This window comes from Thamnophis sirtalis, unplaced genomic scaffold (assembly GCF_051295495.1).
Source record: "Thamnophis sirtalis isolate CommonGarterSnake01/CBP01778 unplaced genomic scaffold, rThaSir2_p1.2 scaffold_14, whole genome shotgun sequence".
Taxonomy (NCBI): domain Eukaryota; kingdom Metazoa; phylum Chordata; class Lepidosauria; order Squamata; family Natricidae; genus Thamnophis; species Thamnophis sirtalis.
The window spans coordinates 7152622-7169748 of record NW_028261394.1 but is presented as its reverse complement, the minus strand read 5'-3'; the positions used below and the strand labels follow the sequence as shown (position 1 = coordinate 7169748).

At 45.4% G+C, this 17127-nt stretch overlaps 1 protein-coding gene across 1 annotated transcript in view; it reads left to right on the top strand.

Annotated features, from left to right (window-relative positions):
- CYTH3 (cytohesin 3) overlaps positions 1-17127 on the top strand; it is a 65857-nt gene that overhangs the window by 19324 nt on the left and 29406 nt on the right. The gene's annotated exons all lie outside the window — the stretch shown is intronic.

Genomic DNA, 17127 nt, shown 5'->3' with positions numbered 1-17127 from the left:
GTGGGAAAAAGAAAATGACACCGTGTAAAAATATTCAAAGAAAATCAAACAGGAAGTCGGCCTCTCCATTTCAGGCCTGTTATTTTCAGATGCCATATTGAAATAATTGTTTTTGTTTTTTTTAAACCCACAGTTTAAATGTTTAGGGGCTTTTTTCCGTGATTGGCGCCTGCAAAATTTTATTTCTCCTTTCAGAATGAAATAAATAGTTGGGTCATAAAAAATACAACGTGCTTCCCCAGCAAAAATGCCCGTGTTTTCCATGGAAATTTATGCTTTTAGAGAAAGGTGGGGGGAGGAGTATTGTGATTTTAAAGGAGAAAATGCCTTGATGGACCGATTAACCATAGGTCTCCACCACTGGTGGAATTCAAACTTTTTAACTACTGGTTCTGTGGGCGTGGCTTTGTGGGTGTGGCTTTGTGGGTGTGGCTTTGTGGCTACTCCAGGGGAAGGATACTGCAAAATCCCCATTCCCTCCCCACTCCAGGGGAAGGATACTACAAAATCTCCATTCCCTCTTCACTCCAGGGGAAGGATACTGCAAAATCTCCATTCCCTCCCCACTCCAGGGGAAGGATACTGCAAAATCTCCATTCCCTCCCCACTCCAGGAGAAGAATACTGCAAAATCCCCATTCCCTCCCCACTCCAGGGGAAGGATACTGTGAAATCTCCATTCCCTTCCCACTCCAGGGGAAGGATACTGCAAAATCCCCATTCCCTCCCCACTCCAGGGGAAGGATACTGTGAAATCTCCATTCCCTTCCCACTCCAGGGGAAGGATACCCAAAATCCCCATTCCCTCCCTACTCAAGGGGAAGGATACTGCAAAATCTCCATTCCCTCCCCACTCCAGGGGAAGGATACTGCAAAATCCCCATTCCCTCCCCACTCCAGGGGAAGGATACCCAAAATCCCCATTCCCTCCCCACTCCAGGGGAAGGATACTGCAAAATCCCCATTCCCTCCCCACTCCAGGGGAAGGATACTACAAAATCTCCATTCCCTCTTCACTCCAGGGGAAGGATACTGCAAAATCTCCATTCCCTCCCCACTCCAGGGGAAGGATACTGCAAAATCTCCATTCCCTCCCCACTCCAGGAGAAGAATACTGCAAAATCCCCATTCCCTCCCCACTCCAGGGGAAGGATACTGTGAAATCTCCATTCCCTTCCCACTCCAGGGGAAGGATACTGCAAAATCCCCATTCCCTCCCCACTCCAGGGGAAGGATACTGTGAAATCTCCATTCCCTTCCCACTCCAGGGGAAGGATACCCAAAATCCCCATTCCCTCCCTACTCAAGGGGAAGGATACTGCAAAATCTCCATTCCCTCCCCACTCCAGGGGAAGGATACTGCAAAATCCCCATTCCCTCCCCACTCCAGGGGAAGGATACCCAAAATCCCCATTCCCTCCCCACTCCAGGGGAAGGATACTACAAAATCTCCATTCCCTCTTCACTCCAGGGGAAGGATACTGCAAAATCTCCATTCCCTCTTCACTCCAGGGGAAGGATACTGCAAAATCTCCATTCCCTCCCCACTCCAGGAGAAGAATACTGCAAAATCCCCATTCCCTCCCCACTCCAGGGGAAGGATACTGTGAAATCTCCATTCCCTTCCCACTCCAGGGGAAGGATACTGCAAAATCCCCATTCCCTCCCCACTCCAGGGGAAGGATACTGTGAAATCTCCATTCCCTTCCCACTCCAGGGGAAGGATACCCAAAATCCCCATTCCCTCCCTACTCAAGGGGTACTGCAAAATCTCCATTCCCTCCCCACTCCAGGGGAAGGATACTGCAAAATCCCCATTCCCTCCCCACTCCAGGGGAAGGATACCCAAAATCCCCATTCCCTCCCTACTCAAGGGGAAGGATACTGCAAAATCTCCATTCCCTCTTCACTCCAGGGGAAGGATACTGCAAAATCTCCATTCCCTCCCCACTCCAGGGGAAGGATACTGCAAAATCCCCATTCCCTCCCCACTCCAGGGGAAGGATACCCAAAATCCCCATTCCCTCCCAATCAGCTGGGACTCGGGATGCAGAGAATAGATGGGGGCGGAGCCAGTCATAGGTGGTATTTACCGGTTCTCTGAACTACTCAAAATTTCTACTACCAGTTCTCCAGAACTGGTCAGAACCTGCTGAATCCCACCTCTGGTCTCCATGTTAGGCGCAGGGGACCTGTGGCTCTCATGACATCGCTAAACTACAAACTCCAGCATCCCCTGCCATTGACCAGAAAGCCTGGGACTCTTGGAAATTGTAATGCTCAACCTACATTCAGTTTTAGTTGCCAAGATTTAAAAAAGATGTGGAGACTCTGGAAAGAGTGCAGAGAAGAGCAACAAAGATGATTAGGGGACTGGAGAGTAAAACATATGAAGAACGGTTGCAGGAACTGGTTTAATGAAAAGAAGGACTACGGGAGACATGATAGCAATCTTCCAATATCTCAGGGGTTGCCACAAAGAAGAGGGAGTCAAGCTATTCTCCAAGGCACCTGAGGGTAGGACAAGAAGCAATGGGTGGAAACTAATCAAGGGGAGAAGCAACTTAGAACTGAGGAGAAATTTCCTGACAGTGAGAACAATTAATCAGTGGAACAGAAGTTGCCTCCAGAAGTTGTGAATGCTCCAACACTGGAAGTTTTAAAGAAGATGTTGGATAACCATTTGTCTGAAGTGGTGTAGGGTTTTCTGTCTAAGCAGGGGGTTGGACTAGAAGGCCTTCAAGGTCCCCTCCAACTATGTTATTCTATTCTATTCATTCTATTCATTCTATTCTATTTCTATTCTATTTCTATTCTATTTCTATTCTATTTCTATTCTATTTCTATTCTATTTCTATTCTATTTCTATTCTATTTCTATTCTATTTCTATTCTATTTCTATTCTATTTCTATTCTATTTCTATTCTATTTCTATTCTATTTCTATTCTATTTCTATTCTACCTCTGAAAGGCTGAAGATTCTGTTAAGAGTCTTTGCCACCAAATATAAAAAAAGAAAAAGAAGGAAGATACTGCAATTGACTGATGAACAGGGGAAAAAAGGCCTTCAAAAGACGTAAACGTCCTTCAGAAGATCCAGTAAATGATTCTGAGATTCTATCTGTGGTGTGATTGAATCACCAGACTTCCTCTTTCCCAAAAGGGTGCTGGATTGGATAAATGAAGAAGTTAATGAAGTTGGCTAATGTTAATAAATTGTTAATAAATAAAGGAAGTTAATGAAGTTGGCTAATGTTAATGAAGACTCCTGAGAGTCCCTTGGACTGCAAGGCGATCCAATCGGTCAGTCCTAGAGGAGATCAACCTTGACTGCTCTTTAGAAGGCCAGATCCTGAAGAGGAAACTCAAAGACTTTGGCCACCTAATGAGAAGGAAGAAGGACTCCCTGGAGAAGAGCCTCATGCTGGGAAGGATGGAGGGCAAAAGAAGAAGGGGACGGCAGAGAAGGAGGTGGCTGGATGGAGTCACCAAAACAGTTGGCGTGAGCTTCAATGGACTCCAGAGGATGGTAGAGGACAGGAAGGCCTGGAGGAACATTGTCCATGGGGTCACGATGGAACTTCACAACTAACAACCACAATGAAGTTGGCAGCATGCAAATTGTGGTCTGTATCTTCTCCGGGATCCTAGAAAAAAGACCCTGGCCCAACCAGAGAAAACCGTGTTCCCAGGAGGCATCTAAGTAGACATAATGACCAAATGCCCTCCATCCTTCCATTCCTTCTGCGGTTAAGGTCCTAAAGTGTCGAAGTTCTTATACGTATGTAATGCCATGGCTGTCAGAGGCTGCCATAGCATAGCAGTTAATAATATGCATCCAGGAACTATAATTAGGTGCTGCGATACAATCTAATTATGTCTAATTATAGCATTGGCACATTCCATCCACCATGGTGCCTTCAAAATCACTTGCTCTGCTCTGAATTCATTCTTCTGGCTGGAGTTCTAAATGACAGCTGCGCTCCATAGGAAGATATCATATATTGGCCGCAACTTATACAGGCTGTTGTGTCCTTCCAATGGCCAGCAGATTCGGACAGTGAGGAGGTTGGGGAGGAAGATGGGCCAGTCCTGGAGTCTGGGGAAGGCTCAGATGAGGGCTCTGTGTCGGAGGCAGAGAGGGGGCCAGGGCCGTCTGACAGTTATCAGCTGCCTTCAGAGTCTGACACCACTGAGGCAGAAGAACAGCTGAAGCCTGTTCTCAGTATGCTCATGCGCAGTTGCCAGACGAAGGGAGCAGCTAAAGAACAAGGGTCGACTTGGGAGTAAAGCCACAGGTGGATGATGAATGGCCCCTCCCAGAGGAGATAAAAGAGGAGCGAAAGGGGAGTGGAGTTTGCAGGAGACAATTAGTTCGCTTCATTGGTTCGGGACTCTCCGAGACCCCTGGCCAAGTTATTCTTAACTGGAACTTAAAGTGTCATCCTTCGCACCTGAGACGGGTGCCCAGTGCAAGTCATGCTGCTGCTGTGTGTGAAACAAGCTCCTTGTGCCAATGATGGGTTGTTTCATTTCCATCAGGATATCCAGTGTCCCTATTTCTTCCCTCGAGTTCCCCCTGGCAGGCGATCTGGCCGATATGTTCGCCCTCCAGCTGAAAAGCAGAAGGTGGAAAAAAACCGAAACATGTTGGATCTGTTTCTCAAGCAGAGGAAGAGAATCGAAACCTTGGTTTCTCCTGAGTTGCTAGGAGTCAGATTTCCCTCCCCATTGTTTGCAACACACTGCGGCCAGACTCTAAATGTCAGCATCCAATGGATGAGGAAGTTGATCCAGCCACAAAGTGGCATTTGGTGGCCAGGAGAAGGGTTCCATTATATTCACATAGTGCTATGCCGTGATATGTTTTAGAATAGAATAGAATAGAATAGAATAGAGCCGAAGTGGCACAGTGGTTAGGGTGCAGTACTGCAGTCACTTCAGCTGACTGCTAGTTCTGCAGCTCGGCGGTTCAAATCTCACCGGCTCAGGGTTGACTCAGCCTTCCATCCTTCTGAGGTGGGTAAAATGAGGACTCAGATTGTTGTTGGGGGCAATATGCTGACTCTGTAAACCGCTTAGAGAGGGCTGAAAGCCCTATGAAGCGGTATATAAGTCTAACTGCTATTGCTAATAGAATAGAGTAACAGAGTTGGAAGGGACCTTGGAGGTCTTCTAGTCCAACCCTCTGCTTAGGCGGGAATCCTTACACCACTTCAGATAAATGACTATCCAACATCTTCTTAAAAACTTCCAGTGTTGGGGCATTCACAACTTCTGGAGGCAACTTTTGTTCCACTGATTCATTGTTCTAACTGTCAGGAAATCTCTCCCCTGTTCTAAGTTGCTTCCCTCCTTGATTAGTTTCTACCCATTGCTTCTTGTTCTACCCTCACGGGCTTTGGAGAATAGCTTGACTCCCTCTTCTTTGTGGCAGCCCCTGAGATATTGGAAGACTGCTATCATGTCCCTCCTAGTCCTTCTTTTCATTCAACTAGACATACCCAGTTCCTGCAACCGTTCCTGATATGTTTTAGCCTCCAGTCCACCAACCATCTTTGTTGCTCTTCTCTGCACTCTTTCTATAGTCTCCACATCTTTTCTACATCGTGGCGACCAAAACTGGATGCAGTATTCCAAGTGTGGCCTTCCCAAGGCCTTATAAAGTAGTGTTAACCCTTCACGTGATCTTGATTCTATCCGTCTTTTGATGCAGCCTAGCAATTGTGTTGGCTTTTTTAGCAGCTGCACACGGCTGGCTCCTATTTAAATGGTTGTTTTGTTTTTGCTCAGAATACCTTATTAACTCAATCACCATTGCTTAGGCAAGAAACCTTGATTTAGCAGACTGTGATGGAGCAGAGCCTGGATTTAGCAGACCATTTCGCAGTGTCCGTTATTCCCAACGGTCTGTTAAATCAGACAATTTGTGATTTCTGATTTAACTCAGTGCTGTAATGGCATCTTTGCACAAACGATGGCTTTTTATGACCTCTGTGTGTGTGTGTGTTTGGAAATCATTACATCCAGTAAATGACCTGATTCGGCTCATTTTGAGAATGATGTCATGAGACTAGAGGTCTGCTAGTGGTCTGAATTTGGTCTGTTAAATCTGAAATATTTAGGAACTTGGCAACCAGCAACATATTTACAATGGTTGCAGCATCCCGGGATCATATGTATGCCATTTGCGACCTTCCCAGACAGCTTCCGACAAGCAAAGTCAAACAGGGGGAGTATCAGCATTCCAAGTATCATGTAGAATTAAATCAGAGTCCAAGGCAAAACGATCCTTAAAGTTCCAATTTAATAAATCAGACATCTTAGCACATCTGTGTAATCCCAATTCTGGAAATTACCTCAGAATCCCACCCAGTTAAAAGTTCATGATCTTGGCCCCACACCCACAATCCATCACATGGTCCAATCTTCTCCTTCCACGCTGGCATCTCCACCCAGCTGCTTCAGGTCAGGTGAAAAAGTGCGGAGATAAAAGATGACCTTGGTCTTCTAGAAAAGAATGACAAAAATACATTCCACAGTCCTACTCCTTTCTATTCCCCCCTCCCATCAACTATACTAAAGAAACAGCATAATGAAATAAGAGAAAGCGTGGCAGGCCAAAATTCTAAAAAGGAATATAAATGCAGGCCTGACAGGGAGATGGATTCATTTAACAACCTCACGATTCACTTAACAACCTCACGATTCACTTAACAACTGCAGTGATTCACTTAGCAACTGTGGCAGAAAAGAAATTATGAAATTGGTGCCGGTTTATTAAACGCTGGGCACCCTCTGAGCTGCAAAAGGTAAAAAGGACTTTGCAGAAATAATACGCCTTGGAGAAAAAAAGGGAATTCTTGCTGAAAGAGATTCGAGGCTATGCGCTAATAGGATAAACGTGTGGAAAATGCAGGACCCGAGTTTCTAAATTTAGCGGCAGCAACCTTAAAAAAAAAAACCTTTCTTATGTCTGAGACACAAGAAGAATTGTTGTTTCAGGAAACACATTTTTCATTCCTTTGGGCTAAATTGAAATTCTTTCGCTTGGACATATCAACAATCTTTGTTGGTGGATTTGGGGGGGGGGGTTTGCATGTTTTTGTTATTACGTTTTTTCCTTGCAAGCCATGAGCCTTGCCTGTTTTAGTAACATGTGGTATTAATATACTTGGTAAGGGATTGCATTTTTTGATTCAGGTTTTTCTTAAGAAGGTAATAACGAACCTCTCATTCTTCGATTCCTTGGTTTAAATTGAGCCCATTATATTATGACCTCACCCGTATCTGGGTAGTTGATTCTCCTGAAAGCTAATTGTCCTTCAGCCAAAGCTCAGGACATTTTATCTTGGGGTGGTTTCTGTTGAAGGGTGTATCTTATCTCGTGAACTTTGCACACAACTGCAGACTCATTTAATTTTCTTGTTTGGAGCATACCTGGAACAGAAGTAAGATAAGGCGACGCTTGGAATTCTGCATCCAGTTTTGGTCGCCAAAATGCAAAAAAGATGTTGAGACTTTAGAAAGAGAGCAGAGAAGAGCAACAAAGATGATTAGAGGACTAGAGACTAAAACATATGAAGAACCGTTGCAGGAACTGGGTATGTCTAGTTCAGAGGTGGGTTCCTACCAGTTCGCACCTATTCGGTAGAACCGGTTCGTCAAATCTACCGAACCGGTTAGAAGAGGTTCCACCAGTGGACCCGGAAAGCAGGCCACACCTACAAAAGAGGTTCCAAAATTTTTTGAAACCCACCACTGGTCCTTGGATAGGATTATTCTACACTATCATGCTCCTATTTATAAAACTCAGTGCCTCTGTGAAAGGTAAGGATGACTACTGCATTTGTGGTGCAATCAGAACATTGCGTGTGTTGAAGTTGTTTTAACGCAAACCAAAGATGCCTTTTAAAAAACAAGTTTCCATCATATTCTTATGCATGCCAGTGCTGTGTGTGAGGTCATTTAAGGTGGTTCTGACAAGTGTCGTCGGCATCTTCATATCCGGTCACATGGGCGGCAAGCCACTCCCATCCGGTCACATGGGCGGCAAGCCACTCCCGCAAAGGAGGCCACACCCACAGAGTAGGTTCGAACAATTTTTGAAACCCACCACTGGTCTAGTTTAATGAAAAGAAGGACTAGGGGAGACATGATAGCAGTCTTCCAATATCTCAGGGTCTGCCACAAAGAAGAGGGAGTCAAACTATTCTCCAAAGCACCTGAGGGCAGAACAAGAAGCAATGGGTGGAAACTAATCATGGAGAGAAGCAACTTAGAACTGAGGAGAAATTCCCTGACAGTTAGAACAATTAATCAGTGGAACAGAAGTTGCCTCCAGAAGTTGTGAATGCCCCAACACTGGAAGTCTTTAAGAAGATATTGGATAGCCATTTGTCTGAAGTGGTGTAGGGTTTCCTGCCTAAGCAGGGGGTTGGACTAGAAGACCTCCAAGGTCCCTTCCAACTCTGTCATTCTATTCTAAATAGAAGTAGAGAGATTTCCTTTCTATCCAAGCTTTGTTCGAAGAGAAGGGTGGAGGAACTAGGTCCAAATCTCCTCACACTTGGTCAACACCCTTGTGAGACTTTTGAATGTTTGGGACATCCTCCCAGATACAGAAAATGGGTATTTGGTGTTTCTCCATCTGCCTGCGAGTTGTGTGAGTTCTCCTGAGGTTGATTCTCCATCTTTGTTTCTTTTGTTAAGCCCCAAAAGGGGACTAATTGAGGAACGGCTAATCAAATATTACTGAGTAAAAACAACCCCAGAAAACCGAAATCCTTCTTTTCAAAGCCTGCGGCGGTGTGTTACATATTTCCCCCTCACTAAGTTTAAATCTCCAGTGTCCATTTAAATCTACAGTTTAAAACTAACCACAGTCCTTGGACTAGTTCTGCTGTCAACACATCTGCGGTTTGTCATCGCACTAAGTTTGGGTTTAACCACCATGTCTGAATTGGTAAGAGTAGGGATCCTTCACTGTACAAAACTGTAAACTGTGGCTGATATAAACCATAGGAACGGCTTCATAGAACATGGGAAATCAAGAAGAAGCAACAGGGCAATTGATGAGAACACACCATGAATTGGGTATGTCTAGTCTAATGAAAAGAAGGATTAGGGGGTGACGTGATAGCAGTTTTCCAATATTTGAGGGCAGTGGTGGGATTCAATATTTTTTTACTACTGGTTCTGTGGGCACGGCTTGGTGGATGTAGCTTGGTGGGCATGGCAGGGAAAGGATACTGTAAAATCTCCATTCCCTCCCTACTCCAGGGGAAGGATACCGCAAAATCTCCATTCCCTCCCCACTCCAGGGGAAGGATACTGCAAAATCCCCATTCCCTCCCCACTCCAGGGAAAGGATACTGCAAAAACTCCATTCCCTCCCCACTCCAGGGGAAGGATACTGTAAAATCCCCAGTCCCTCCGCACTCCAGGGGAAGGGTACCGTAAAATCCCCATTCCCTCCCCACTCCAGGGGAAGGATACTGCAAAATCTCCATTCCCTCCCTACTCCAGGGGAAGGATACCGCAAAATCTCCATTCCCTCCCCACTCCAGGGGAAGGATACTGTAAAATCCCCATTCCCTCCCCACTCCAGGGGAAGGATACTGCAACATCCCCATTCCCTCCCAATCAGCTGGGACTCAGGAGGCAGAAAATAAATGAGGGTGAGGCCAGTCAGAGGTGGTATTTACCGGTTCTTCGAACTACTCAAAATTTCAACTACCGGTTCTCCAGAACTGGTCAGAACCTGCTGAATTCCACCTCTGTTTGAGGGACTTCCACAAAGAAGAGGGTGGGGGGAGGTGTTCAACCTATTTTCCAAAGCACCAGAAAATAGGACAAGAAGCAATGGGTGAAAACAAGGAAAGGAGCAACGTAGAAGCAAGGAGAAATCTCCTGACGGTTGGAACAATTAAATCAGTGGAATGGCTTCCCTCCAGAAGTTATGGATGCTCCATCACTGGAGGTCTTCAAGAAGAGATTGGACAGCCATTATCAATTTTCAATTCAGAATAGAGCTGGAAGGGACCAAGTGGAATGGCGTATCTCCAGAAGTTGTGGATACTCCTCCATCACTGGAGGTTTTTAAGAAGAGATTGGAAAGCCATTTGTCTGCAATGGTTTAAGGTCTCCTGCCTCCTGGGGGTTGGGCTAGAAGACCTCCAAGATCCCTTCCAACTCTGTTATTCTGTTATTCTATTATTCTGAGTCAACCTATTGTCCAAAGCACCAGAAGTCAAGGCAAGAAACAATGGATGGAAACTGATCAAGGAGAGAAGCTACCTAGAACTAAGGAGAAATTTCCTACCCGGGGGGGGGGGCAATTAACCAGGGGAACTGCTTGCCTCCAGAAGTTATGGGTTGCTCCATCACTGGAGGTTTTCAAGAAGAGACTGGAGAGCCATTTGTCTGAAATAGTTTAAGGTCTCCTGCTTGGGCTAGAAGACCTCCAAGGTCCCTTCCAACTCTATTAGTCTGATATTCCGAATCACAAAATCAGAACTTAGTAATGACAGACCATTAGGGAAAAAAAGACTGTGGGTTTTTTTTTTATAAACAAAATGCCGCCGTTTAAAAATAATCCAGAAAAAAGGAGTTTGTGAGGAAAGATGCATCTGTTTCCAGGAACAGAATGACGGTCTCTTATTTTCTGAAAACGGCGTGCGCGTATGTTTACAAATCCATCACTTCTTTGTTAAGCGAGTTTACTTTTGGGTTCTGTCCTTTAAAAGCCATTTAGACTCACGGTATAAAAGCGCCTTGTGAGAGACGACAGCAGAGTACACAAATTACAGACCCGTTTGTTAACAGATTGTGGTGTGCGATGGGGAAAAAAATTAGTAAGGGAAGAACAGACGAGAAGCACGTATAACCCCAGCTTCAATCTGTATTTTTTTTCAAAGTGGGAGGAAGAGATTTTCCACTAAGTGTTCAGATACCTGGCTGGCAAAGAGCTAAACAAATATTTGCCAAACCTGGGGAAGACATTAATGGACCTTTAGGAGAAATGTGTGACTTCTTCGTGTTCCTCTTCCTATAAACTCTTTTACCAAAGAATGCTTGGTAAATCTTGATCAAATTTGTTTTTACTCTCAGGAAGATCAAGATACACCTTCTGTTCGTTTCTTCGGGGGTTTTATCGTTAGCCAAATGACCTGGATAATTTCCAAAAGGCGCCTGGTTTTTTTTACTAGGTTTCCTTCGGAGGAATGACCTCTGGATTAAGCGACAAGACAATTTGGACGGCTCTTCCGTGATGGTGAAACAGGTGGCTCCCCAAAGTTTTGGGGTGAGAAGATAAAGAGAAGGTTGTCCAATATGTGGGCATGAGATTTAATCTGTCCATTTTCTGAAGCCAAGATATGATAAAGAACGGTTGCTGGAATTGGGTATGTCTAGTTTGTATGTCTCTGTTGCTGGAGAAGACTCCTGCATTGAGTCCCTTGGACTGCAAGGCCATTCAACCGGTCAGTCCTAGAGGAGATCCACCCTGACTGCTCTTTAGAAGGCCAGATCCTGAAGAGGAAACTCAAAGACTTTGGCCAACTAATGAGAAGGAAGAAGGACTCCCTGGAGAAGAGCCTCATGCTGGGAATGATGGAGGGCAGAAGAAGAAGGACTGCAAGGCCATCCAACCGGTCAGTCCTAGAGGAGATCAACCCTGGCTGCTCTTTAGAAGGCCAGATCCTGAAGAGGAAACTCAAAGGCTTTAGCCACCTAATGAGAAGGAAGAAGGACTCCCTGGAGAAGAGCCTCATGCTGGGAACGATGGAGGACAAAAGAAGAAGGTCTGCAAGACCATCCAACCAGTCAGTCCTAGAGGAGATCCACCCTGGCTGCTCTTTAGAAGGCCGGATCCTGAAGAGGAAACTCAAAGACTTTGGCCACCTGATGAGAAGGAAGAAGGACTCCCTGGAGAAGAGCCTCATGCTGGGAACGATGGAGGACAAAAGAAGAAGGACTGCAAGGCCATCCAACCGGTCAGTCCTAGAGGAGATCCACCCTGACTGCTCTTGAGAAGGCCAGATCCTGAAGAGGAAACTCAAAGACTTTGGCCACCTAATGAGAAGGAAGAAGGACTCTCTGGAGAAGAGCCTCATGCTGGGAACGATGGAGGACAAAAGAAGAAGGTCTGCAAGACCATCCAACCAGTCAGTCCTAGAGGAGATCCACCCTGGCTGCTCTTTAGAAGGCCGGATCCTGAAGAGGAAACTCAAAGACTTTGGCCACCTGATGAGAAGGAAGAAGGACTCCCTGGAGAAGAGCCTCATGCTGGGAACGATGGAGGGCAAAAGAAGAAGGGGATGACAGAGAAGGAGGTGTCTGGATGGAGTCACCCAAACAGTCGGCATGAGCTTCAATGGACTCCAGAGGATGGTAGAGGACAGGAAGGCCTGGGGGAACGTGGTCCATGGAGTTGCGATGGGTTGGACATGACTTCGCAACTAACTGCAAAAGTTTTGTCAACTCGCAAAGCTCTCGAATGATCCCATAAACTTTGGCCTCCGTTTCATGCTGAGTTTTAGCCTCAAATATTTTGTGGAGAGGCAAACCTTCTCCCTTAACTGGAATGGCCATTGTGGAACTTGGTGTTCCTCTGCCTGTTTCTTATATGTTTGCACCGCTTTAGCTAGCACTTTCTTGACAAGAGCCGAGGTGGCGCAGTGGGTAGAGTGCAGTACTGCAGGCCACTTCAGCTGACTGCTATCTGCAGCTCGGCGGTTCAAATTTCACCGGCTCAAGGTTGACTCAGCCTTCCATCCTTCCGAGGTGGGTAAAATGAGGACCCGGATTGTTGTTGGGGGCAATTTGCTGACTCTGTAAACCGCTTAGAGAGGGCTGAAAGCCCTATGAAGCGGTATGTAAGTCTAACTGCTATTGCTATTGCTATAAAACCAGCCATAACTTCTCTGAGCCACAGTATTCCTTCCGACATTTTCATTCCTCTTAAAATTTAAGCAGAGCATGTCTCTCTCCAATGTTTTCCAGGCCAAGGAACATAGCAGATTTTGCAGGGGGTCCTGGGGGACGCATTCAGGAATGTAATGAGGCATGAGGCAGGACAAACATTTAACTGGAGGAGATTTAACGTTTCAAAAATGGAAATCATTACGATAAGTGTAAGATCAAGTTCAGCTACAGTCTGGGCGCAGGGCCAAAATGCAGGAAGTGAACTGACTGCCTTTGTCCTCTTCAAATGTGGTTTGTATCCAAGAATTTGGGGAAAGAATAACCAGAGCAGGTCACACACAACCAGGATAACAGAACCCTAAAGTAGCTAGAATTCAGTTAACCTCATTGGCACTTAAGGGTTTTGCTTTGATGCCGTAGCTCTGAAGTTAGAGCTAATTTATTGAAAATTGTGCAGCCACTGAGGCGAGGAATGGTAAAAGTTCCCCCCGCACATAGGTGCTAGTCGTTCCCGACTCCAGGGGGCGGTGCTCATCTCCGTTTCAAAGCCGAAGAGCCAGCGCTGTCCGAAGACTTCTCCGTGGTTATGTGGCTGGCATGACTAGATGCCAAAGGCGCATGGAACGCTGTTCCCTTCCCACCAAAGGGGGTCCCTATTTTTCTACTTGTATTTTTTACCTGCTTTCGAACTGCTAGGTTGGCAGAAGCTGGAACAAGTAACAGGAGCTCACTCTGTGACGCGGTGCTAGGGATTCGAACCACTGAACTGCCAACTTTTCTGATCTACAAGCTCAGCGTCTTAGCCACTGAGCCTCTTTCTTTCTGTCTCCCTTCTTTCTTTCTTTCAGTCTCTCTCTCTTTCTTTTTCTCTCTCTCTTTCCATTTCTTTACTTCTTTCTCTTTCAGTCTTCCTCCTCCTCCTTCTTGTCCTTCCTTCCTTCCTTCCTTCCTTCCTTCCTTCCTTCCTTCCTTCCTTCCTTCCTGTCTCTCTCGTCTTTCTCTTTCAGTCTCTTTCTCTCTCTCTCTTACTATTTCTTTCTTTCTCTTTCTCTCTCTTTCCATTTCTTTACTTCTTTCTCTTTCAGTCTCCCTCCTCCTCCTCTTCTTGTTCTTCCTTCCTTCCTTCCTTCCTTCCTTCCTTCCTTCCTTCCTTCCTTCCTTCCTTCCTTCCTTCCTGTCTCTCTCTTTTTTCTCTTTCAGTCTCTTTCTTTCTCTCTTTCTCTTTCTTTTACTATTTCTTTCTTTCTCTTTCTCTCTCTTTCCATTTCTTTCTTTCTCTTTCAGTCTCCCTCCTCCTCCTCTTCTTGTCCTTCCTTCCTTCCTTCCTTCCTTCCTTCCTTCCTTCCTTTCTCTCTCTCTTTCTCTTTCAGTCTCTTTCTTTCTCTCTCTCTCTTTCTCTCTCTCTTACTATTTCTTTCTCTCTCTCTTTCCATTTCTTTACTTTTCTCCCTCTCCCTCTCCTTCCCTCCTTCCCTCCCTCCCTCCCTCCTTCATCAGTTAGGCTTTTATGATGAGTTGCCTTTACATCATTCTTGGCTTTTAAAAAAACATGTCAGCTCAAGGATTGCTAATCTTCTACTGCTCAAGATATTAAAACAGCGAGTGGGTGGGGGATAATTTTTGACTCGGCCCTGTCTCTGCTACTTAATCAGAAAGCGTCTCTCCTCTCGCCGTCCGACATGGGTGTCCAAATCCTTGCTCATAAAAACCTTGGGAGATCAAAGGTGTGTTCAGGGATGAGCCGCCAAAATATTATTTCTCCTTTTATTTACATAAGGAGCTTTCCTTCTGCTGCTCCCAAGAGTTGCATATTTGTAATACGTCCCCTTCTCTTCGTTCGAAACGACTCCAACCGGTCTCCATTCACCCCACCCTAGAATAATGTTGTTTAATGGCCCACCCCGTTCAGCCTTTCTGGCAAAAGCTTTTCAAAGCACGAAGCTTATTTTCATATCGTCAGCAAACGTATCTTTTAGCCGGAATGCAAGGTAGTCCTCGACTTACGACCACGGTTGAGCCCCCCCCCAAAAAAATGCATGTTGCCCAGCGAGTTGTTAAATGTGTTTTGCTTTGTTTTATGACGTTTCTTGTTGTTAAGTGAATCACTGCAGTTGGTTTAAGTCGGGAACCCGGTGGTTAAGCGAATCTGGCTTCTTCATTGACGTTGCTTGTCAGGAGGTCGCAAAAGGGGATCATGTGACGCCGGGAGACTGAAACCATCATAAATATGAGTCAGTTGCCAAATGTCTGAATTTTGATGAAGTGGCCGTGGGGATTTGAACGGTCACTAAATGAACTGTTTTAAGTTGAGGACTAGCTGTACTGCGGATGGTGAACGTGGTTTCCATCAACCAGTATTTCTCTGGATGAAACTTGATGGCTTCATATATATATATATGTGACACTAAATACATACCTACTTCCCTGGCTCAGCTGATAAGGAGGAGAACCTTGTGGCTGAGTGGTTAACGCAACTGCTTAATATGTAATACAGCACAGGTTGAAATCGCAGTAAGGGTATGGCTAGCTGATGAGAGTTAAATAGCTTGAAATAGATCTATACTAGTCTCCCTTTATTTATTTATCAGCACAAATGCAACACACACACACACACACACACATATATACACACACATACACTTTCTGAAATGTTTGGTTTTCTATAGGGATGGCTTCAGTCCTTTCCAAATAATAATTAAAAAACCCCACAAAAATCTCACATCAAAAGTACTGGCCCCTCTTTCTTTCTCTCTCTCTCTCTCTCTCCCCTTTCCCTTGACCAAGTATATATATCAATGCTTCTTAACCTTCCCAACTTTAAGATGGCTGGACTTCAACTCCCAGAATTCCACACTGGCCGGGAGAATTCTGGGAATTGAAGTCCACCCATCTTAGAGTTGGTTGAGAAACATTGACCTATATCAGTGATGGCGAACCGTTTTGGTACCAAGTGCCCAAAACGGAACTTGCGTGCATGCCAGAAGTGGGTTCCTACCAGTTCGGACCGGTTCGGCCAAGTAGGTATTAACACAGCCTGCCACACCCCCGGCGCCAACAGCACCACCATGTTGTTTTTTGCTTCTGTGCATGTGTGGAAGCATTTTCTTAGTACTGCACATGCACCAGAAAACCACAAGAAAACTACCAGAAAACTGAAGACCAGATGGCTGGCGTGTGTAGGACTGGTTTTTTGGCCATTTTTGGGGTCATTTTTGGCTGTTTTTAGGCCATTTTTTGGGCCGAAAAATGACCTGAAAACTACCCGAAAATAGCTCAAAAAATGCCCTGAAGATGCCCTGGTTTGGGGCCATTTTTGGCCCGTTTTCTGGTGCTCCGGTGCCTGCGAAGATTGTGTGCAATGTAATCCAGAAGAGCAGCTTCTGGCACATGTGCCCACAGAGAGGCCACTTCTGGCACGCATGCCATAGATTCTCCATCCCGGGCCTGTATAAACCACTAAAGAGAAGGATGCCATTCCTGGCAAGAGTTTATTTAGGTTTACAGCCCCTGTGTGTTGCAGAATAAAAACAGATCGGAGGGCTTCTTCTGGGAGCTTGTCAAAAACTAATTTTTTTTCCAGCTGCTACGTCTATTAAAGTAAAAAAGCTACCGTCTTTCTTTTCGGCTTCCTCAAAGTGCCTTTTTGTAGACAAGCAAAAAAAAAACAACAACAACCAACAACAACTCAACCCACTTCCAGTTGGAAAGGTTTCGGTGGGCGCCCTGTGCCACTGATGTAGAATAATTTAATGCTGTTTATTATCTCTGCCTCTGCGATAGATGGAGTCGGAAGGGCCATCTGCGTTTATAATTTTTTCAAGCTAAGTGAGCAGCTTCTGCATGAGCCCACATGCGCGCTTAATGGAGTTGCGTGCTAATTATTGTCGAGTGTTTTCTGGGAAAATAAACCCAACCTAAGGTCTTTGCTTTGCCCCCCCCCCCTCTCTCTGGCAGCCCCTCAAATGTTAGAAGACTGCTATCCTGTCTCCCCTGGTCCTTCTCTTCACTAGAACTAGCCAAGCCCAGTTCCTGCAACTGTTCTTCATATGTTTTAGCCTCCAGTCCCGTAATCCTCTTGGTTGCTCTTCTCTGCACTCTTTCCAGAGTCTCAACATCTTTTTTTATAGTGCGGGGACCAAAAACTGAATGCAATATTCTAGGTGTGGTCTTACTAAGGCTTTATAGAGGGGTATTAGTACCT